Genomic DNA, 24,548 nt, shown 5'->3' on the forward strand with positions numbered 1-24,548 from the left:
CTGAAGAATACATCTTTCAAGTACAAGACAGTCTATCTACATATTTTCCCTGGAGGATTCAGATTTCTGAGTGTATATGAGATAGGAACTATAGGGTAAGTAGCCTCTACACTCTAAGACAAGTACCTCAGATCTCAGATTGTTTATATAATTAATGTTCCCAGTTTCTTCTCAGGAAATGACAACATCCTCCAGTGAGACTGGAAGGATATTAGGATGCCCACATTTGTCAGCTGGGGATTATAGTCTGTAACTCTCCCTTTGCATCTGGACTGTGGATTATTTAATCTGCATAAGCACAAATGAATGGGTTTGTTGAACAATTATGGGATTTTGTTTTAGGACCAGGCCTGGGAGGATAGTTTCTGTCAATACACCTAGGATTCTTACTACAAATCTGAAAGATAGTCCAACTATCTTTTGTATAAGGAACAGGACTTTCACAAAGGTGATATTCTTTGGGTAAACAGAAACAATGTTTTCTTTGTTAGTGTCTGGAAGTCTAACTGTGTCTCATTGTTAGAAAAGATGATGGTTGCTTTCATTTTATGCAAGAGATCTCATGCCAGAAGGGAACAGGAAGAAATGGAGACAATCTGACATGATCAATAACAGGTGAGTTATTATCCCCTTGCAAAAATTAATGGAACGTTTGCTGCTTTAGAGACAATAAGGGAGTTTTCCTTTTGCTACTTTGAATGTTATCTTCTGATCAGGTAATTGTCTTAGGAGATTATTGAGGACTGAATATCAATCCAGTGACCTGTAAGAACTCAATTGTTTTTCCACAATTTTAAGTTTTACCGCAGACTCCTGGAGTGTAGTAGCCTGGGCCCCATTACTCTTCTACCTGTTGTACTCAATTTACCTTTTACTTCAAGTTACAGGACATATTTTTTCAATGTACACCTTATTTGCATGAGGCATGATTGTCTTTCTCCAATGGTTGTTTGGTAGTCTCCTGGCCCTTTTCTTGTTTGTTTCACAAAACATGTTTTTCTTCCAGATTTACTGTTAGGATTGCCACTATTGGCCTTGGTAAGTCTCTTGTCCTCTGGCTCTCAGTCAAATCTCTATTTTCCCACTCATTTTAAGCTACCACTAAACACTGAGACTCACCCATACCTGCACATCTCTCTAATGATTTTACATCAAATATCTGGTGCCAACTGAGTGACAAAAGCACTTTTCAACATCTGCCTATGCCCAGGGCCTCTGGGACTATTGGTGTAGCTAAATGATAAGTCCATAAAAAGTATACTAGAAAAGAATGTTTTTCTGATGTACCATGTGTGAACTCACTTATTTTTTACAGGTTTTCTGTCTTGTGAGCTGCTGCATCGAGCCCAGCCAGAAAGTCTGGAAATAGATGACCAGCACCACAGTACCTTGGTCAAGGTCAGAATCCTAAGGGAGTTGTGAGGAATGGAAAATGACTCTCAATACAATTCTTGTTATCAGTCAGAGATCCATATATGGATGCAGAACCACATTTTTATTTTCCAACAATTTTCAGTCCCTCTCTTCTGATATGAACAGGGCGGCCAGTAACTGTTGGCAATTATTGTCATTGTGCTGATGAACATAACAAACATTTTCTAAGATAGAGATGAGTGTCTGAGTTTTCTCAGAGAAAGAACGTTTCTGTGTTCTCTAGTAGTATTGGTCACTTGTCTTGAAGGAAATACATATGATAACTCAGGATAGGGCCTCCTTACTCAGATCTTTTGTTCCTAAATGAAAAAGATCAGAGGCTAACTGGAGGAAATAATTGCAGGAACTGCACAGATTTAAGCCATATTCGTGTGTTCAGGCCACAAAGAGCATAGTTGGATCAACTGTAGGTATGCAAGAGACACTTCAGGAGAAGAGGAGAAAAGGGTACTTGGGCAGGGCTGAGGCACAGCATGAAGTCACCAATCCTAAAGAGAAGGAGGATAGGTTAGTTCTTCCTCATCTTAATAGATGTGTAGAATTTTTAATGTTTTTTTACTTGAGGCTTGGTTACTGCAAAACTGATATAATTTATGTATCTTTATTTAAATGTTAATTGTTCCTCCCTTTCCCCATTTCACCTTCTGGAACCAACTATCGTATCCCTCTTCCCCTGTTTCTATGAGGGTGCTCCTTATACACCTATCCACCCACTCCTTCCCACCTCCATTCCCTGACATACCCCTACTATGAGATATTGAGTCTTGACAGGACAAAGGACCTCTCCTCCCAATGATGCCTGACAAGCCCATCCTCTGCTACATAGATGGCAAGAATCATAGGTCAATCTCTGTGTAACCTTGCGATAGTTGTTTGGTCCCTGTTATATCCTGGGTGAAGGTTATTTATAAAGTTATCACAGATATAATTTTAAGGAAACAGGTGCAAGCCAGAGAGGAACCTGTCATTATCCACCTAAGGACACATCTAAGTAAGGAAACTAATGAGAATGTCCAGGAGTGCTTATGACACCCAGCAATACTACTTCTCTTTTCCACTGGTTTTATGTCCCTGCACTCAACCATTCGACGTCAAAAAACAAAACAAAACAAAACAAAACATTCTAACATATAGAATCTAAACACAATTCCTTGTCTTTATAGGTCTTCAGGAAATAGTAAAGATAATATGGCAAAGGAGTGAGCTGCTTATTATATTTAATCCATAATTCTCAATTCACAATGACAAATAACAGAATCATCAGGAGGATAGAGATAGACAACAATTGAACAAATAAATGAATATAAGAGACAAATTAATGGTGGCTACAACACACTCATACACTTGGGTAAAGGGACATTTGGTGACATCTCACTAGAACTTTAATGTCTTTTACCAGCAGCAAAAATTTACCTTCACTATGAGTTCAAACAGAAGGTGCCATACCCAGTATTGCTTCTGGAAGTGACTAAATAGTTGGCAATTTCTATAGGAAATTTAGACCAGGGTATCACAGGGGCCTCAACCGCTGAGTTGAGTATCTTTGCTTGGTTCCCGGTTGAATGCCTCAGGTTGCACTCTTGGAAGAAATCTCCACACATCAGGGTCAAAGTCCATGATGAAATGTATAAGGTGCTCAAACTGGTTAGGATTTCAAATAGATGATGCTGTGTCTTCATAATATTGTAGGGTAAAAATTGAAAGACCATTCAATATGACCAAGACTTGGAGGGAAACATTTTCAATAGACTAACTCTTAATGCAAATTACCAGATTTCATTTTAAATACAAAGCATACAAAAAAAAAATCCTGGTTTGACTGATGCAGGGGGAAACAAGAATGCAGTTTAACAAGAGTATAGAACATGCAGTCAGCGAGGTCATTTTGACTATCATTTTCTAGAAAAGTGTTGTGTGCTCTCCCATAAAACTTTTCAAGACAAGAGGTAGAAACCAGAGACAGATGCATGTGGGAAAAGATGGAGAAATCTTTACCCACATACTCAATGTAAAAAGAAAATAGCTAAACCCATGCGGAATGACAAAGGGTGCAAATCCATCAGGAATTTACGTTGTTATCTAATGAGGTGCTTCTTATGGGTGAAGAAATAAGACAGGGTAGTGAAGAAGGTATTTACACATGGTTGTCTTTATAACAATAACAAGTTGTAGAAAAATGATTAATAATTGAAATCAATAAGTTCAATTTTTGTTAAATTTTTGTAATTTGGTTAACAAAGTTTTTCAGTAGATTTTTTTTGTTTCCTTTCCTCAATTTCTTTATCATGCAATATAATACCAATTAAGACAATACCAATGGTTTTCATATTCGTTTCAAATTTGAGAAACTAAAAGAATGTGCCATAGAATACATTTCCAATGATTCTAAATATGTAACGTGTTTGAGATTGTAGAATTGATGATATCACATCAGTATATCTATGATTTGGTTAAATGTATATTGCATTTCCATTTGTATGTAGGATCATTCTATTTTATCAAAGCACCATTATCATCTGGATATTATTTTCATTTATAAATTATTCACAGCATAAGGAAATATGATGTTGCTTCAGGTTGACAAGAAGTAGAGTCGTGATGGCTATTTTTTTGCTGCCTACTTGACTACAACTGGAATTATCTAAAACCACAAAATAATGGGCATACCTTTGAGGGACTTCCACTTTCATTCAAAGTGAGAAAATCTAGTTCTAGTAAGAATTTTTTAAATATAAAAACACTCCCTGAATCCAGGTATTTATTCCAGCTACAATGTGGGCAATTCTTCCTATTGGAAGCCTATATAATGACATCGAAGAAATACGTTTCTGCTCTTATCCTGCTTACTGTGTCTTGCTAGCAAGTCTATTTCATTACTGGCATTAAATCTTTTTTTTAATCTTTATTAACATGAATATTTTCTTATTTACATTTCGATTATTATTTCCCTTCCCAGTTTCTGAACCAACATCCCCCTAACGCCTCACCCTCCCCTTATATATGGGTATTCCCTTCCACATCCTCCCACATTACCACACTCCCCCCAACTATCACGTATACTGGGGGTTCAGTCTTAGCAGGACCAAGGGCTTCCCATTCCACTGGTGCTCTTACTAGACTATTCATTGATACCTATGAGGTCAGAGTCCAGGGTCAGTTCATGTATAGTCTTTGGGAAGTGGCTTAGTCCCTGGAAGCTCTGTTTGGTTGGCATTGGTGTTCATATGAGGTCTCCAGTTCCTTCAATCTCTTCCAGATCTTCCTCTGATTCCTTAAACAGTCCTGTTCTCAGTTCAGTTTTTTGCTGCTGGCATTCGCCTATGTATTTGCTGTACTCTTGGTGTGTCTCTCAGGAGAGCTCAACATCCAGTTCCTGTCGGCCTGCACTTCTTTGCTTCATCCATCTTATCTAATTGGGTGGCTGTGTATCTTTGGGACACATGTGGGGCAGGCTCCAAATATATGTTCCTTCTACATTTGTTCTAAATTTTGCCTCCCTATTCCCTGCCAAGGGTATTCTTGTTCCCCTTTTAAAGAAGGAGTGAAGTATTCACATTTTGATCATCCTTATTGAGTTTCATGTCTTCTGTGCATCTAGGCCAATTCAGGCATTTGGGCTAATATCCACTTATCAATGAGTGCATACCATGTGTGTTTTTCTGTGATTGGGTTACCTCACTCAGGATAATATTTTTGAGTTCCATCCATTTGCCTATGGATGTCATAAAGTTCTTGTTTTTGATAGCTGAATAATATTCCATTGTGCAGATGTACCACATTTTCTGTATACATTCCTCTGTTGAAGGACATCTGGTTTCTTTCCACCTCTTGACTATTATAAATAATGCTGCTATGAACATAGCGGAGCATGTTTCTTTGTTATATGTTGGGGCATCTTTTGGTTACATGCCCAAGAGAGGTATAGCTTGGTCCTCAAGTAGTATAATGTCCAATTTTCTGAGGAACCTCAAGACTGATTTCCAGAATGGTTTTACTACTCTGCAAACCCACCAACAATGGAGGAGGTTTCCTCTTTCTCCACATCCTCACCAGCATCTGCTGTCACCTGAGTTTTTGATCTTAGCCATTCTTACTGGTGTGAGGTGAAATCTAAGGGTTGTTTTGATTTGCATTTCCCTCATGACTAAAGATGTTGAACATTTCTTTAGGTTTTTCTCAGCCATAAGGCATTCCTAAGCTATGAATTCTTTGTTTAACACTATTTTTAATATGGTCATTTGTCTCCCTGCGGTCTAACTTCTTGAGTTCCTTGTATATTTTGGATATAAGCACTCTATATGTTGTAGAATAGGTAAAGATCTTTTCCCAATCTGATGGTTGTTGTTTTGTCCAAACAATAGTGTCCTTTGCCTTACAGAAGCTTTGCAGTTTTATGAGATCCCATTTGTCGATTCTTGATCATAAAGCATAAGGCATTGGTGTTTTGTTCAGAAAATTTTCTCCAGTGCCCACGTGTTCAAACCTCTTCCCCATATTTTCTTCTATTAATTCAAGTATATCAAGATTTAAATACAGTTCCTTGATCCACTTCAACTTGAGCTATGTACAGGGGGATAAGAATGGCTCAATTTGCATTCTTGACTTCCAGTTGAACCATTTGTTGAAAATGCTATTTTTTTTTTGTCATTGGATGGATTCAACTTCTTTGATAAAGCCCAAGTGAGTAAAGGTGTGTGGGTTTATTTCTGTTTCTCAATACTTTTCCATTGATCGTACTGCCTGTCCTTGTACCGATATCGGACAATTTTTATCACCATTGCTCTGAACTACGACTTGAGGTCAGGAACGGCTATTCCCCCAGGAGTTCTTTTATTGTTGTGGATAATTTTTGCTCTCCTCATTTGTTTTTTCAAATGAATTTGCAAATTGCTCTTTCTGACTCTATTAAGAACTGAGGTCAAATTTTGATGTGGATTTCATTGAATCTGGAGATTGCTTTTGGCAAGTAGCCACTTTTCAATATTAAACCTCCAAGTCCATTTGCATGGGAGATCTTTCCATTTTTTGAGACCTTCTTAAATTTCCTTCTTTCAGACATTTGAAATTCTTGTAACACAGATTCTTTGTTTGCTTGTTCAGAGTCACACTGTGGTTTTTACATTATTTGTGGCTACGGTGAAGGGTGGCATTTTTCTAACTTATTTCTCAGACTCTTTATCCTTTGATAGAGGAAGGCTACTGATTTGTTTGAGTTAATTTTATTTCAAATCATTTTGCTGAATTTGTTGATCAGGCTTAGTAGTAGTCTGGTTGAACTTTTCAAGTAATTTAGTTATGCTATCATGTGATCTGAAACTAGTGATATTTTGACTTCTTCATTTCCAATTTCTATCCCTCTGACCTCCTTTTTTGGTCTGATTGCTCTGGCTAGGACTTCAAGGAGTGTATTGAATTAGTAGGGAGAGACTGTGTAGCCTTGCCTACTACTTGATTTTAGTGGGATTGCTTCAAGTCACTTTCCATTTCGTTTAATGTTGGGTACATGTTTGCTGTATATTGCTTTTATTATGTTTAGCTATAGAACTTGAATTGCAGTTCTTTCCTAGACTTTTGACATGATGTCGTGAAGAATTTTGTCAAATGCTCTCAGCATTTGATGAGATGATAATGGGGTTTTATTCTTTGAGGTTTTTTTTTTTTTCATATAATGGATTTCTTTGTTAGGTTTCCATGTATTTAGCCATCCTTGCACTCTTGAGATGAAGATACTGGATCATGCCATAAGGGTTGTTTTGATGTGTTCTTGGACTCAGTTTGTGAGAACTTTGTAGAATATTTTCTCCTCAATATTCATAAGGGATCTTTTTTCAGAAGCTGTCTTTCTTTGTTGCAATTTTTATATGGTTTATTTATAGTCATAATTGTGGCTATATAGAAGGATTTGGGAAGTGTTCCTTTCTGTTTCTGTGTCTGTTTTGTGGAATAGTTTAGACAGTATTGCTGTTAGGGTTCTATGAAAGTCTTTTTCTATTCTGCACTAAACCCATCTGGTCCTGGGCATTTTTTTAATTGGAAGACGTTTAGTAACTGCTACTATTTCTTTAGGAGTTATGGGATTGTTTACACAGGTTAAATTATCCTGATTTAACTTTGGTAACTTGTATTTGTGTAGAAAGTTATCCATTTCCTCCAGATTTTCCAGTTTTGTTGAATATAGGATTTTGAAGTAGGATCTGATGATTTTTTGAATTTCCTCAGTATCAGTGGTTATGTCTCCTTTTTGTTTCTGATTTTGTTACTTTGGATTTTGTTACTCAGTGCCCTCTGCTGAGTCTGGCCAAGGGTTTATCTATCTTGTTGAATTTTTCAAAGAAAGAAATCAGTTCTTGCTTTTGATGATTCTTTGTATGGTCCTTTTTGTTTCTACTTGTTTGATTTCGGCCCTGAGTTTGATTATTTCCTGCCTTCTATTGTATTTGCTTTTGTTCTGTTCTAGAGATTTTAGGTGTGCTGTCCAATTGCTAATATATGCTCTCTCCAGATTTTTTTTGGAGCCAGTCAGAGCTTTTAGATTTCATCTTAGCACTACTTTGATTGTGTACCATAATTTTGTGCCATCATTTTTATTAAATGCTAAAAAAATCTTTAATTTATTTCATTATTTCTTCCGTGACCAAGTTGTCATTGAGCAAAATTGTGTTCAACTTCCATGTATGTGTGGGCTTTCTGTAATTATTTTTATTATTTAAGGCCAACCTTACTCTGTGGTGATCTGATAAGATGCATGGGATTTTTTAATCTTCTTGTATCTGTTGAGGCCTCTTTTGTGACTGAATATAGGGTGAAATTTGGAGAAGCTACCATGAGATCCTAAGAAGAATGTGTGTGTGTGTGTGTGTGTGTGTGTGTGTGTGTGTGTGTGTATGTTTGTTTTAGGATTAAATGTTCTATAAATATTTGTTAAATCCATTTGGTTCATGTCTTTCTTTTTTTCGGAGCTGGGAACCAAACCCAGAGCCTGGCGCATGCTAGGCAAGCGCTCTACCACTGAGCTAAATCCACAGCCCCTGGTGCAAGACTTTTGTTAGTTTCTCTATATGTCTTTGTTTCTGTTTCCATGATTTGTCCATTGATGAGAGTGTGTGGTGGAAATCTCTTACTATTATCGTGTGAGATGCAATGTGTTCTTTCATTTTTAGTAAGGTTTCTTTTATGAATATAGGAAGCCTTGCATTTGGAGCATAGAAATGGAGGACTGAGACTTCATGGTGGTGGATTTTTCCTTTGATGAATATGAAATGTCCTTCCTAATTTTTACTGATATATTTTAGTTGATAGTTAATATTATTTGATCTTCGAATGACTACTGCAACTTCTTTCTTTGAACCATTTCATTGGAAAGTTGTTTTCAATCCATTCACTCTGAAGTAGTGTCTGTCTTTCCCACCGAGAAATATTTCCTGTATTCAGCAAATTGTTGGGTCCTCTTTACATATCGTTTCTGCTGTTAGACTATGTTTTTTCTTTGGGGAATTGAGTCCATTAAGGTTGAGAGATATTAGGGAGCAATGATTGTTGTTTCCCATTATTTTCGTTGTTAGAGCTGGAGTTATGTTTGTGTGGCAATCTTCTTTTGGGTTAGTCGAAATTACTTTCCTGAGGTTTTCGGTTTATTTTCTCACCGTGTCTTCGAGTTTTCCATCTACTGTCCATTGCAGTACTGTATTGTGTAAATTTTGTTTCTTCATGCAATGTCTTTGTTTTTCCATCTATTCTATTTGAGAGTTTTGCTGAATACAGTAGATTGATTTGGCATTTGCTTTCTCTCAGTGTTTTTTGTCACATATGTACAGGATCTTTAGCTTTCATTTTCTCTGGCACGAAGTCCGGTGCCATTCTGGTAGTTCTGCCTTTATATTTTGCTTTACCCTTTCTCTTACTGCTTTTAATATTTGTTCTTTGCTTTCTGTATTTGGTGTTTTGACTATTATGTGAGAGGAGGACTTTCTTTTCTTCTCCAATCTATTTGGAGTTCTGTATATTTTTTTAGTATTTACGGGCCATTTCTTACTTTAGTCTCTGGAAGTTTTCTTCCATAATTTTGCTGAATATATTTTTTGGCCCTTTAACGTGATAATCTTCCGTCTCTTCTATACTTACTATCCTTAGGTTTGATCCTGTCATTTTACCTCAGATTGACTGGATGTTTGTGGTTAGGAGCCTTTTGTGTTTCACATTATCTTTGATGATTGTTTCAATGTTTTCTACGGTGTCTTCTGACCCTGACATTTACTCTTCAATCCTTAGTATTCTTTGGTATTGCTCGTGTTTCTGACTCTTCATCTCTTCCCTAGGTTTTCTATTTCTAGGGTTGTCTCCCTTTGTTCCTTTTTATTCTTTCTATTTCAATTTTTAGGGCCTGGATTATTTTGTCCACTTCCTTCACCTGTTTCATTGTGTTTTCCTGTAATTCTTTAAGTAATTATTGTGTTTCCTTTTAATGGGCTTCTACTTGTTTTCCTGTGTTGTCTGTATTTCTTTACGGTCCTTAGAATCCTCTAATATCACCATGAGCTGTGATTTTAAATAAAAATCTTGCTTTCAAATTTTGCTGACCCCCATCCAGGACTTGCTCTGGTGAGGGAACTTGGTTTTGATTATATCAAGTGTCCTTGGATTCTGCTTGTTACTTTCTTAACCTTGCCTCTCGCCATCGTTTTATCTGTGCTGTTAGCTTGTCTTGCTGTCTATGACAGTGGCTTGAGACTCTAGTAAGTCTGTCTGTGGGCACTCGGGAGACTGTTTTTTTTTTTTCCCAGTGAGATTTGTGTGTGATAGAGACCTGTGTCAGAGTGTCAGCTTTTGGCACAGGCAGAAACCAGACAGATCCTGTCCTGGACTGCTCATAGGTTCCTTTGTCCAGTGGGCTCCAGGAAGGTAATTCTTGGGCTAGGAATGTGAGCAGAATGGTGGTCTCCATTGTGGTCTCAGGATAGTTTGCACTCTGGGAGTCCCACTCCCTTCCAACGTGATGATGTTTTTCTTTTTTCATTCATTTTTTTAACGAACTAGCTAAATAAGTAATAGATGCATGTATGTATGTATGTATGTATGTATGTATGTATGTATGTATGCATGTATGTATTGATTTATTCACTTTACATTAGAGTTGCTTCCCCCTCTTGGAGTTCTCCTTTCATATATTCTTTTTTAAAAATACTTATTTATTTATTTATTTATTTACTTATTTATTTATTTTTACACTCCAGATTTTATTCCCCTTCTGTTCTATTCCTTGGACAGTTCAACATCCCAAAGTGAATAAACCCTACCCACCCCACCAGACCTCTAAACTTCTTGGAGTTTCCAGTCTCTTGAGTGTTAGGAGCATTTTCTACTCTCTACATTTCCGCCACCATCTTGTGAAAGGGTAGAATACCCTATGGACATACAATCACCTTGATACATCAAACGTCTGTAGTGCTAGCCACTTCCTCTCCCACTCAGTACAAATATCATAGTCCAGTCAAGGATGGTGCAAGGGTTGTAGCATTAGGATGATTGAGAATCACTCCTTTTATTTAACCTCAGATAGTTATAGCTACCAACATCCAAATACAACTGCACTGCAGCTACTACATCTTTACTGACAGAATCTAATTGAGGAGGCAGTGGAAAGAATACAAGATCATCTACTGTAAATCATTGTCCCCAGAAAATGATAAAAGAGACAAAAGCAAAAACTGTAATAGCAGTGTACTTAATTGTTGCAGTTTGTTACAATTTCCTCTCCAACCCGAATTGGCCAGTACAAAGAAAACGCAACTCAATTAATCTGAAAACAATCTAGCGTCTAGATTGCGCAGATCCACCCTTCACTGTCCTATTCCTAGCTCCCAAATCCCTCATCCCTTGCAACTTTTACTTGCCAGGTCTCCAGCTTCTCCATCTCCCACGACAACTCTCTACTCGATTCTTTCCTTTCTCCTCCCTTGACTCCACTCCCTTCTGACTCCTTCCCCTCCTGTATCTTTCCGCTCTCCTGACTCCTCCCCTCTTGCTCCCGACTCCTCCCTCTGCCCAAATCTCGAGCTCTTGCCTTTATTTTACAAAATCAGAGAGAACTCCAAGGCAAACCACAACATTTCCCCCTTTTTGTCCAGTTAAAAAACCTTCTCTATATACATATGTGAACTAAGTATTATTACCATTATGCAATTTATAAAACCAACAATACACTCATTACCCAGTCCATCAATTTTGTTCATTAACCATGTAATCTATACTAAAAACTATACCTGACTATATCCTGGTTCTAGATCCTATGCCACCTGAAAAACACCCTAACAGATTTATCATCTTTCTCAATACTAAATCGCTTGGGTTGTCTATGAGACATCCAGTCTCCAACTACATCAGAAATCCAAAATGATTAATATTACCTGAAAATATGGGAAGCACAAAACATGGCTTCCAAGCTTAGACAATTTATAGAGACTGCTGATCACCTGGAAAGTCCCCCTATTCCTTAATATGTTGGAGCACCAGTCTTCTGCCTTCTGGCACAGGATTATCAGACAGACCTTTGTAATGCAGATATTGAAGGGCTGATCACCCTGCCTCGCAGAGATTATCAGTCGACTATTCTGCATAATTTGTCCTTTTCTGGATGGTGTTTTGTCTGTAGATGAATTGAAGCAATTTGCTCAGTGGCTGTGTCACCACGATTTGAGCAACTCAATTGACGTTCTATTTCTTCTTCGAGTCTAAGGGGTCCTGTCAGGGACAGACAGTTCTCTAGTCAAATGATCTCGATGAAGAAATGTCCATAAACAGGTTATTTTGTGGACTTCTCACACCCTTGAAGAGTTCCTATCTACATAGGCGTTTCTGAACTGTTAAGTATAGACTACTGTTTTCCCTCTCAAATCGAAGTATTTCCAAAACTCATCTAAACTGTCTCAGAACCATGACTTTGCAATCTGGTCTTTAGCTGGTACTGGTTAATCAACTAAAAATAATGTATAATAGCAGTTATAGGACTGGGTCTAAGACTTGTATTCTTAGATGCATAGTGGAGGCACAATGCTTATGTTAAAGTAGCAATATTAATCTCAATTATAAATCAATAAGAAAATATACCAATGAAAGCCTCGCATTTGGGTAAAATGGATTCTATACCAATGAAAGGATTGTAGCTTCAACTTTGTATCAATTACAAACATTTATATCAATGTAAAATATAGCTGTAAACTTTTGTTTAAGAGTAAGTTTGCTAATATATCCCTGTTTGTCAATTTCTCTAACTTCTATGTGTTACTATATCACCCCCCCCCCTTTTTTTTAATCTAAGAAGGATAGAAAAGAGGAAAGGAAAGGTAGCAATCCCTGAGCTTAAATTCTCTAATTCCCCCTGCCCAAAGCTACATTTGTATAGTATCCCTTAAAGAAAACATATCCACTGTTCTTAGAATAACCAGAAACATCCACCCCAACATAAGGAACTGGGATGATGATCTTCCTCGTCTGCTTCCAGCTGAATTGGGGTAAAGAATTCCCTTCTGGGGCCCAAGGGGAATTAGGAATAGTTGGCTTTATCGAAGTAGATCTAGCTGGGATTTCCCTGCCAGTCATTCTGTGCTGATAAAGTTCAATGCTTAGCTGACATCTTGCTTATGACAGTCTGAAGGGCTAGATAAGTAAGCTGGCCATTCTGGAAAAGTTCTGAAAGCAAGCCTTTAAATGAAGCTGCTTCAGTGTAAGTGAGGGAGAATCAAACACGAAGTTGGACTGGAAGGTCCCAGAATCTTAGCATCCCAGAGTGTGGATCATTTCAGGGCTGTCTTTCTCTTCTTTCACCCTGCAGCACACAAAACTTTACAAGCATCATATAGTTCTGTAAGTGTATTCACATGGATTAAGCAGGGTGCACATCTTAGTTAATAAAGATCAACAAAGAAAGGTGACTGCCTTTCTTCAGGTTTGTTTGATCATATAATCAATCCATAACATAATTTTGTAATACATGCCATTTTACACGATGCATGTAATAACAAGTTATGAGAAATTCGTACTCAAAATGTTACTGGCTCTTTATAGATATTTTAGTCTCAGCCAGTTCATAAATGGAGACGTAAACATACATATATATGTATATGTATATATATATATATATATACATATATATATATATATCACCTATTTGTTGATTGTCTTATTCTCCCTTTTCTTCTGTGTTTCCAAGGATTTCAGGAGGTCTCCCCTTGTCATGTCTTATCTTTATCACCTTGGAAGTAACCCACAGCTTTTCTTCTCCTGTAGAAACATAGGCATAAAGCCTTCCCCAGCATAACACATTTCCCATTTTCCATTCTGATGTCAGAATATCCTTAATATAAGCGGGCTGGTTTAGTTCAGTAGTCTTTTCCACAATCAAATGTCTTTCAGCAGCTGTGTTGTTTTCTTCATCAGCATTTAAAATATTTAATATTAATAAAGCACTATGTCGCCTATCTCTGGGAGTTTTTGTTGCCCCTTTTTGCCTTTTAAGAATCTCCTTTAGACTTCCATTAGATATCTCCACAATCACTTTCCTGTAGGATTGTGTGGTATACCTGTAACATGTTTTGTATTATAATATTCAAAGAAGCGCTTAATCCTGTTAGAGATATATGCTGGAACATTGTCCGTTTTAATTTGTATGGGTATTTCCATTGTAGCCATAATTTCTAACAAATGTATAATTACAGAATCGGTCTCTTCTGACGCTAAGGCAGTTGCCCATTGAAGTCCTGAATATGTATCTTTAGTATGGTGTATGTATTTCAACTTACCAAACTCTGTAAAATGGAGAACATCCATTTGCTAAATTTCATTAAGCCCTTAGGGTTAGTTCCTGTAGGCTATGGAGTTTGATTATATAACAAGCAAGTAGGTCATTGCCTCACAATTTCCTTGGCTTGTTGCCAAATGATAGAGTATTCTTTCTTAAAGCCTTTGCTGTTAACATGGTGGTTTTTATGGAATTCTGAAGCCTCTAGTACACTTCCTATCAGTAGCTGGTCAATTTCGTTATTACCTTGCGCCAGAGGGCCGGGCAGATCTGTATGGGATGTTATGTGTGTTATATATAGTGGGTAACTCCTATTTCTGATCTTTTGTTGTACCTGAATAAATAGTAATGTCAATTCAGAATAATCCTGAATAATTTCAGCATGTGTAAAACAATCCTGTCTGTATATTGAGAGTCAGTTACTATATTAAGAGGCTCTTGAATATCTAACAACACCATGAGTATTGTATACAATTCAGAATGTTGAACTGACTTATAGGGACTCTCAGTCATCTTGCTTGCATTTTCTGATTTATATCCTGCCTTTCCTGACTTACTGGCATCAGTGTAAATTGTAGGGGTTCCAGATATTGGAATTGCCTTTATTATACGAGGGAGGATTCAGTTAGTTCCTTTTATGAACTGAAGTCGCTTGCTTTTAGGGTATCTGTGGTTAATCTCTCCCAAGAAGTTAATGCATGCTCTTTGCCAATGTTCATTTTGTACCCACAAAGAGGCAATTTCTGCATTAGTAAAAGGTACCACAATTTCAGGCCTATCGATTCCAACTAATTGTCGAAGTCTCAATTTTCCTTTAAGTATCAATTCAGAGACATTCTCAATGTAGGTTGTCAGTTTCTTTCTCTGTTTATGTGCTAAAAATATCCATTCTAAGATATAATCTTCCCTCTGCATGAGAATTCTTGTAGGTGAATGAGTAGAGTGTAAGATGACTAAGATGCAGGCCATCTTTGGATCAATACGATCTAGATGTGTGTCCTGCAATTTCCTTTCTACCAAAGCTAGCTCTTTCTCAGCCTCAGCTGATAGTTTCCTTGGGCTATTTAAATGTTTATCGCCTTGTAACGTTTGAAATAAATTGCTTAACTCTTGAGTGGTCAAGCCAATCACAGGCCTCAACCTGTTAATATCTCCCAGTAGTTTCTGAAAACCATTAAGTGTCCTTAATTGATATATTTTGATTTGTACTTTTTGTGGCCTAATTCTTTGTAGACTTATTTTATATCCTAGATAATTAATAGAATCCCCTTTTTGTATTTTCTCAGGGATGATTCGCAATCCCCAGCATGTTAAGGTTTTTTTCACTTCATCAAACATTCTTTCCAAGATATTTATATCTGAATCAGACAATAAAATGTCATCCATGTAATGATAAATAATAGATTGGGGAAATTGATTGAGAATCATCTCCAATGGCTGTTGTACAAAATATTGACACAGAGAAGGGTTATTTAGCATTCATTGTGGCAGGACTTGCCATGATATCTTTTTATGGGGCGACTTCTATTGAGGATAGGCACTGAAAAAGCAAACCATTCCTTCTTGCCTTCATGTAGAGGAATAGTGAAAAAAAAACCTTTTAAGTCAATCACTATAATAGGCCACTCCTTAGGCAACAAAGAAGGCAGTTGTGTCCTAGGATGCAGGGAACATATCAGCTGAATAATCTTATTAATTGTTCTGAGATCTGTCAACACACTCCATTTCCCAGACCTTTTTTTTTTTTTAATGACAAATATTGGAAAATTCCAAGGGCTGGTGGACTACTCTATATGCTGAGCCTCCAGCTGCTCCTGGACAAGCTGTTTTAATGCCTGTAGTCTTTCTTTTGTCATAGACCACTGATCAAAACAGATGGGTTGATCAGTCAGCCACCTTAGTGGCAAGGCTGTTGTTGTCTTAACAGCAGTGGCTCCTTGGGGTAGCACTAAATTGTCAGCCTCTGATGTATCTTGCTTATGGATAGCTTGGACCATCTCTAACTGTCCTTGATAACATTCCCTGAGTGATTTAAAATATTTATTAGGAGCCAGATGAATTTCAGGGCCAAACCCTGAAACTGAGGGTATATCAATTTGAGTCTTCCACTGCTGTAGTAGATGTCTTACCCATAAGTAAATGGCTATACCAGCCACGTATGGCCTTAGTTTTCCTACCTGACCTTCTGGTCCTATATATTTAAGCCACCTGGTGCTTTGTTTTATTTGGGATAAAGTGCCACCACCTTGAAACTGCATATCCACTCCGTGAAGTGGCCAACTAGTGGGACAAGATTTTGGAGAGATGATGGTAACATCTGCTCCAGTGTCAACCATTCCTTCAATTTCAATATTGTTTACCAGTATTTTTATTTTTGGCCTTTGGTCCTCTATAGACGTTTGCCAATATATTCGTTATTCGCTCCCTTTGAGGCTTTTGGAATTGTCCATAAGACTTCCCTCAGACTCCTCTGTTCCCAGAACATCTATTTTTGAAGTTATGCTGTTTAATTGTTCTGAGGAAGCGAACTCTCCCTGCCTGGCATGGGGCCTGCGAGAGGCCCCCCTGGGAGTTTTTTGTCAGGATGTGGCCCCGTTTGTCTGTTATTGCTCTACATTCCTTAGTCAAATGTCCACCATTGCCATATCTTCGACACATTCCTGGAGGCATACTCCCCCTTTTGGTATTACTTGTGTTTTTTTTTGTTGTTGTTGTTTTGTTTTGTTTTTTTTTTTTTTTTTTTTTTTGCAGTAATATCTGAGATGACCCTGCTCACCGCAATTAAAACATTTGAAATCTTGGGTCATCTCTAGCTGTCCAGTGGCAGATTCTCCTATCACAGTGGTATCAGGAAAACAAGATCAGACATCAGCTGTATATCTAATCCACTCATCTATTGATATGGACCTCGCCTTCAGTGGTCTGATTATTTCCCTGCATTCGGTATTTGCATTTTCAAAGGCTAAAGACTCAATTATCGCCTTTCTTGCCGCTGAATCTGATACACTCCTTTCCACAGCTGAGGTAAACCTTTGTAAAAAGTCAGGGAAGATTTCTTTAGGACCTTGTATGACTTGAGTGAATATTTCAAGGCTTTTCCCTGATTCTGCGACTTTGTCCCAGTCCTTTAAGGCTGACAATCGACACCATGCCAGAGTTTCTTCATCATATACACCCTGCACCTCTACTTCAGCAAAGCGGCCTTCACCAAGCAGTTGATCTGTGGAAATCTCTTTGCCCCTGGCTCTATTTTGTCGTGCTATATCCCTCACTTCTTCTCCCCACCACGAAATCCATTGTAAATTTTCAGCAGGCTCTAGTATTGCTCTTACCATATCTTTCCAGTCTTGGGGGATTACTCTATTTTTAGTAGCCCAAGAAATCAAGATTTGTTTTACAAATGGTGAATGCATTCCAAAATTAGTTACGCTTTCCTTAAATTTCCTCAATTCTAACACATCCATGGTTGCCATTCAAATTCTTCATAACCCTGTGGATGATCATCGTCTGGAGGCATTTGTTGTACACTAACTGGATAGAATAAAGTTTGTTTCCTAATAACCTTAGGTTGGCTTTCCCTAATTTTATCTTCTGTCTCTACCTGAGTTTTTTCTTTAGTTGTAATTTTAAATTCCTCTCTTAAAGTCTGTATCCATGTTTCATATCTCTCCTTCTGTTTATCCCCCTGTTCCTTGAGTTCCTGAATTCTCTGTTCAAGGCTTTGCTTCCACCCTTAATTTTTCTTTATATTGTATTTCTAATAATCTGCTATCCATTATCTTTTGATTGATTAATTTTTAAAAGTTATTCTCCAAGTCTTGCTTCCAAACCACATTACTTTCTCTCTGCTGTTCAGTATGACCTGTGAGCTGTTGTATGTTCTGTTCTAACATCCTTTCTTGTTCCTGTGTAACCTTTCATTTTCATCTTTCTGTCTTTTATTCTGATCTATAATTTCTTGTGTCTTCAATTCTAGTGTTCCTTCTAGTCTACATTGCCAAGACTTAATTTTCTCTTTCTGTTGTTCATTTTGTTACATAATTACCTGTATCTTCTGTTCTAAGCCCTGCTTCCATAATCTTAGATTCTCTTTATGTTGTAATTTTGATATTGCAGCCTCTGCCTTATTTTGATTTGCTAGTTTTTTTAAGTTATCCTCTAGACTTTGCTTCCACATTCTATCTCTGTCTCCCTGATGTTCAATTTGATCTATGAGTCATCGAATTCTCTTTTCTAGTGTCTCTTCTAGCTCCTGTTGCCAAGACTTATGCTTATCTCTCTGTTGTTCAGAGTCATCTATAAATTTCAGAAATTTCTGTTCTAGCATTACTGGTAATTTCTTTTTAAGACTAGAAATTTGCTATTTAGGGCCCTGTCTTTTGAGAAGATGTAGTAAATCAGAAGAATGAATATTGCAATACAGGAAAATGATAAAGTGTCTATTTCCTCAAAACTCACAACCATCAGACCATTCAAAATATCATTCCATAAGGCCCAAAAGATATTCATTGTGTTTCTCATGTTTAAGTAGCAAAAAGTTATATATCTCTCTTACATCAAAGTAGTACCTGATCCGAAACCCTTTGTACCTTTTTCTCCGTCTGCCTCAGAACACGTACAGTCGTCTCGATTCTTTGTTCCCAGGGAGGAGCATCTTTCGGATGTCTCTGGCTTTGCTTGTTTGTGTGGTAATCTCAGGAATCCTGTTCAATGCACCGACCAGAAAACTCCCTCACAGGCAGTTGTGCTCTAGGTTCTCCTATCCCTTTCCTTGATTCTAGATGATGCCCATGACTATAGCTCTCTGTCTAGGGTTTGGGGCAGGGAGCTTCTCTGCAGTTCTCGGTAGACCCCTCATACCCAATCAACTCCCAATCCACCAGTACTCCTGCCTAGATCTCTATCAGAACCCTATTCTGGGAGTGAGAGGGAAGGAAACTTTTTTCTCAGGTTAATTGAGTTCTAATGTATATGTTGGGCACCATTTTCTTGCAATTTTCTCTCCAACCCGAATTGGCCCGTACAAAGAAAATGCAACTCAATTAATATAAAAACAATCTAGTGTCTAGTTTGGGCTGATCCATTTTACACTGTCCTATTCCTAGCTCCCAAATCCCTCATCTCTTGCACCTTTTATTTGCCAGGTCTTCAGCTTCTCCTTCTCCCACAACGACTCTCTCCTCTATTCTTTACTTTATCCTCCACCTGACTCCTCCCCTCTCCTGACTCCTCCCCTCTTGCTCCTGACTCCTCCCTCTGCCCGAATCTCACCCTCTTGCCTTTATTTTACAAATTCAGAAAAAACTTCGAGGCAAACCACAACATACATGAGTGTGTCTGTGTGTTTGTGTATGTGTATGTGTGTCTGTGTCTGTGTATTTGTCTGTGTGTGTCTGTGTCTCTCTGTGTGTATGTCTGTTTGTTTAACTGTCTATGTCTCTTTGTGTATCTCTGTATCTGTGTGTGTATGTGTGCATGTGTGTGTGTGTGTGTGTGTGTGTGTGAGTGTGTGTTTGTGTGCGTGTGTTAGTCATGCATAAGTTAACCCTCCTCACACAGACTTTCTGGATTGCTTTTCTTTTTCAAGGTTGGCGAATCTTTCTCTTGTCCTAAAAGACCACTCTGGTTCTCAACTCTCTCTGTGAAGCCATGATAGGTTGAGTGATTTTCATGTGTGAGGAGTCTGTCCTATTGAAAATTGCTTTCCTGGATACAATATCACTTGAAAAACAAATCTCAACATTTACTTTCCTTATTCCGTGATCCCTCGAGGGGATTATACCATTATTATTATTATTATTGTTATAATTATTATTATTATTATTATTATTATTATTATTATTATTATTATTATTACAGGATTATTCCATTATACTGTTATCTGCATTGTTACCAGTGTGCTAATGTTCATTGACTGCAGGAAGAAAGATTTTGTTTCATGTGGGTCCCATTGGACGGCCACGATTCTGTTCTTGGAACTGAAAGATTTATTTGCATGCTCCCATGAGCAAATACCTGCAAGTACAGAAAGTTCCTTGGTCTTCTACATGAGAGTGACACCCTCACCTAGTCCTCTGATCTACTTGATAAACAGAAAATTTAGATGGGCAATGAAAAGTATGGTGACCAAAAACCAAGTTAGGGAGAAAGAAGACTGTTTTCCACAATGTTGCAGGCTTTGGGGATTGGTAGACATTACATAACCGTCTTTTTATTCATAGCAGGAATAGTCAAAATTATTAATAAAGGCAGAAATTTTAACGACATATTTATTCTGGCTAATTTACATTCCCATATTTCATCTCTGAAGCATCATATATCCTCTTTCAGGTTCTTCTTGAAATTCTTTGAAGAAGTCAAACTGGTATGTGTTTATCTGTTCACATTCATAAAGCATGGCTGATGCTCTATTTATGGACAGATGGCACAACCGTCAAAAGACAAACTGACTTTCTTGCCAAAGAAATAAATCTTCACCTTCATGGAGGCAGTTATGTTCTTCGGTGCAGAAGTTTAATATCCCATGAGAATGCTTCCTACAGCTACCATTTCCTGTATATTGTAATATCCTAGGAAATGGCTTTTCTCTTTGCATTTTGTTTAAAGTGTTAAGATCTACAAGAAAGTTTTGACTGTGTGTACTATTTGGAGATGTTGTCTTTCTTCTTTCCTATAGATGGATTCTGGGTTGTAGATTCTCATACATTTTCTCATCCATCTCTCACAGTAGGGGCTGAAAATGAGATGAGTCTTCATCAGGAATAAAGGAAAGAAGACAGGTAAGATAATTGATGACTCCCTGATGTGTTTATCCCCTCTGAGTCTGACATGACTGTTGTCATCAACCTGTATATCTAAATTTAAATTTGAAACATAGTACACTCACATGAGTTTAACCCTTTGTACTTTTCATTGTGTAAATACTTCCAATAAAGGGAGCTTTAAAATTTATGGTTGTGTGATGTTTGTAACTCATTTAATAGATCCTCTTGTATAACTTAAAGGAATACGTAAATGTTTTTCCTTCATGTTGAAAGTAATAAAACAGTGTCTCTTCTAAAAATATATGTAGTAATTTTGACATCTATAAAATTAAATATGTTTATATCTTGCCTAAACATCCACCAGAATTACTTATGAAATACTTCCTATACTTACTCAGTGTTTTTTCCTAAATATTGACTTTAAAATGGATTTAGCAGAATAGATATTGAGGAGGATGGAGGGAGGGAGGAAACTGAATGGGAGGGGAGGGAGGGAAGGGAGTAGACTTTGGAAGAATTAGGTATAGGGAAAGCAGGGAAAAGAGAATGGAAATCACAAGTGTGGAGTGAGCATCTCTAGGAAGTTACAGAGACCTGGGAAAGGCAAGGCTCCAGGGTGTCTATTGGGTGACTCTAGCAATGGTGATACAGATCCTTAATTGGCCACTTCTGTAGCCAGGCATGACTCCCAGTGATGTGACAAGGACAAAAATTCATCCACAAAACATTCAGTCTAAAATGAATACAGCCTACAAGGCCTTCAGAGACAAAGATAGAGCAGACATGGAAGGAATGTCCAACGAATGGTTAGCACAGATTGAAACCTAACCCATGGGCAAGCACCAAACTTTGACACTAGTAAAGACACAGCATCATGCTTGCAGACAGAATCTAGCATAACTCTTCTCTCAGTGACTCCACCCAACAGCTGAGAGAAACAAGTGTAAATATTCACCACCAAACATTAGCGGGAGCTTGGAGAGTCTTTTGAGAAAAAAAAAAAAAACTGGTGAAGAATCGAGGCCTAGGTGATATGAGGGACTCCACAGGAAGACCAATAGTGTCAACTCAAGGGGACTCTCGGGGTCTGCCAAAGATTGAACCACCAATCAGAGAGTGAACGTGGACTGAACCTGAGCCCCCAGGACATAAGTAGCAAATGTGTCCCTTTGTCTTTTTACAGGTGCCCCCAGCAATGAGTGTTGGCATCCCATGAAGATGGAGCACCGATTTTGGGATATAAAGTGAGTAAATAAATAAATGAATTTTAAAGAAGCACATATCCCATGTATAGGAAACATGATTTGGGAATACCCCAATTCTAATTTTTCGATACCTGCATGAAGACAAAGCCTGTGGAGTGCCTATATCCTTAGAGGCCATAATCCTTTCCATTCTGTTCTTCCATCAGAGTCCCCAAGCTCCACCCATGGTTTGACTAGTGGGTTTCTGCATCTGTCTGAGTGAACAGCATAGTGGAGTGTCTCAGAGGGAAGTCAGGCTATCCTCCTGTCTGCATGCATAGCAGAGTTTCACTAATAGTGTCAGGGATTGGTGCTGATCCATGGGGGACGTCTCAATCTGTACTAACCATTGGTTGGCCATTCCTCACTCTCTGCTCTATGCACGGACCCTGCATTTCCTGTGGTCAGAATAAATTTTGGGTCAAAAGATAGTGTCTTTATCACTCTATTTTGGTTGCTCTCTGGCTACAGGAGGAGGGCTCTTCAGGTTCATATCACTGAGGCTGTGAGTCTCAGCTAAGGAAACACCCAATGATTCTTGGGCATCTCTCTTACCCCAGCTCTATGCCTCTTTCTGGATATGACCTCTACCTCCTCACTCCTATCCATCTTGGCTGCTTTTTCCGGACTCAGTAGCAGAGGATGTGATTAGCATCACAGAGACTGGTTATGTATCATGAGGGGATAACCCTGTGGGGTCAGAAACTCCTCAGAGGATAAAGAGCTGGGAGAAAGATTGAGAAAAGGGTGAATTGGAGGGGGGCAGTGAACAGCATGTAAAGTGAATAAATAAACAAATACCTGAAAATAATGTAGTCTACTTGAAGGAAAGAAGCAGTTGTGTGTGTGTGTGTGTGTGTGTGTGTGTGTATGTATGTGTTGTCTGTGTGAGTATATGTACATGAAGGTAAGAAGCAGTTGTGTGTGTTAATATTAAATTATCACATTTTAGAAAACAGTGGTCTGTACAGAAGACAGGTCAGCTTAGGCACTATATTTACAAAAACTGGTGTTTGCTGAAGATGAAGAAATGATTTGGTGATTTATAGCATTATCTCTTCTTTCAGAGAACCCGGGACCAATCGCCAGCTCCCATGTGACAGCTCACAGGTGGCTGTAATTTCAGCATCACGGAATCTCACACCCCCTTCAACCTCCTGGGCACTAGGCATGCATCTGTTGCACAGGTAGACAAGCAGGAAAACACTTACATATGTACAAAAAAAGGTACAAAGCAGTTATAGGTTGACAATATTCGATATACGTGAATATTCAAAGTGATAATCACAATCAAATAAACACTGTATTGATCCATAACACAATCAAAGCGAGGAAAATTTAACAATCACCTGAGTCACTTAAAATCTATTTATTTAAAACATTGCCAGAAAAATTTGCAGTAATAAAATTTAAATTTTATTAATATACAAAATAATAAATATTAGTATACTCATATATAGCTGAAAAAATATACTTTTGCCATATTTGTTTAGCTTTTATAAATATTGCAGATTGTGGTTCAATTGTTGTTGGATTTCGTAGGTGATTATTTTCAGGTATTAACCCATAAACTCTGTAAACTCATGCAGAATACATTACAGAAAATGGGGATCTCTTGTGCTGAATCCAAGTAAGTTGCTATCTGTTTTTTTTCTTGTCTGATCATTTTTCCCTCTGTATATATGAAAAAGGATATTCATGTTCTTGGAATTTTCCAGTTTTGTCAAGCTGATAGCTGGTAGCTGATAACTGGAGAATATTTAATTTTTGAGATCATTTTTGAAGCTATTTCTTGATGTCTGCACTCTCAAAGTTGTAGATTTTCAAATGCGTGGCCAAAGGAACAGCTATTCAGGGACTAAAAATGCCTTATAACTACTATTATTTTGACTTTTTGAACGAAGAAATCAGAAAGGGATGGTGTTTGGGCTAAGGGACTCTGTGGGGGAAAACAGGATGGACGACAGCATTTGAGACATAAATAAATTAATAAAAGAAATAAATACAAAAAATAAAGCAGAATTCAAACTATACAGGAAAATCAAATTTATTTGATAGGAAACAGTATGGTTTTATATCATAACCTAATTCCTGAATTTTATATACTTTAATCAATCTAATGACTGATTCTCAAAAATCAGAAAATTGAAAAAAAACTGTTAAATTAGCACAGCAGGTTGACCAAATCATAACAACAAAGTTTCTAGAACTGTACACTTTCTATGCCCGTATCCAATCCAGAAATCCAGTTGACATTTGGTTATGACATACCTTACGTCATTCTGTTCTGTGATAATTCATTACTATTTTTAT

General features: G+C 37.7%; 1 long non-coding RNA gene across 1 annotated transcript; it reads left to right on the plus strand.

Moving 5' to 3' along the window:
- Window positions 1–491: 491 nt before the first annotated feature.
- LOC147997988 (uncharacterized) lies at window positions 492–23,422 on the plus strand. The gene is made up of 5 exons (XR_015647434.1): window positions 492–615; window positions 1,316–1,398; window positions 20,955–21,006; window positions 22,175–22,235; window positions 23,303–23,422. It is a non-coding gene; the product is annotated as an uncharacterized LOC147997988 (long non-coding RNA).
- Window positions 23,423–24,548: the final 1,126 nt, after the last annotated feature.

Source organism: Rattus norvegicus, chromosome Y, assembly GCF_021556685.1.
Source record: "Rattus norvegicus strain SHRSP/BbbUtx chromosome Y, alternate assembly SHRSP_T2T, whole genome shotgun sequence".
Lineage (NCBI taxonomy): Eukaryota > Metazoa > Chordata > Mammalia > Rodentia > Muridae > Rattus > Rattus norvegicus.